Below are 899 nucleotides of genomic sequence, written 5' to 3'. Positions count from 1 at the left end.
AAACAGGGGGTGATAATATCAAGCTAGATATTCTATCTAGAAGCAGAAGTTCTTGAGAGATTTTAAAAGAAGATTGAATAGAGAGACCTTCCTAGTGATAGTTTCAAGTACAGGCTAATAATGAAGTCAAATGTATGGGACCTGAGGTGGACCTGAACTGGACCTGACCTAGATCTGAGTCCAGTCTGTACCAAAAACTGTGAGATCTTGAGAAAGCATCTGATCCTGGGAGGCTTAGAATTAAATTTCTAGTGTATGGACACCATGTTTATAGGTAGGTTATAATGTGCATTTTTAGGCTCATTTTTGCTGTTTTACCTCCATCACTATTCATTGTTCATCTTTTGCATCATTTTAATATATGCTCTTTTAAAAAAAAAATTACACTCTGCCAATGTGCGGCTTGAACTCATGACCCTAAGATCAAGAGTCATATGCTCTATCGACTGAGCCAGCCAGGCACTCCAATATATACCCTTCTGAAACATCATGTTTTATTGTTAGTTGTCTTAAATTCTTTCTGGAAGGAGGCAGAATGTTAATTGGTTTACTCATTAGTTCATTAAAATAAACATGTTTACTCTCTAGACTTGTTTTCTCACCCATAAATCAGGAATAATGATCCCTCACTTAGTTCATACAATTGAAGTTCAGATCAGATGAGATGATGTATGTGAAAATGCTTTGTAAAGCAAGGTACCAGCATAATTAGTTTATTTAAACCTGGGAGTCATGCTGAATATCTTTTCTTCTTTGCCCCCGATATCCTAACCTTTAGCATGTCTTGTCAATTTAACTTCCTGCATTTCTGTCAAATATGACCACCTTTATCTTCACCATCACTCCCCTGACCAAGCCACCCACCATCATCTCTCGCTTGAATCATTATGGCACTCTCT

The sequence above is a fragment of the Canis lupus genome, chromosome 32 (genome assembly GCF_048164855.1).
Source record: "Canis lupus baileyi chromosome 32, mCanLup2.hap1, whole genome shotgun sequence".
Classification (NCBI taxonomy): Eukaryota; Metazoa; Chordata; class Mammalia; order Carnivora; family Canidae; genus Canis; species Canis lupus.
Note: the sequence above shows the minus strand (reverse complement) of the source record.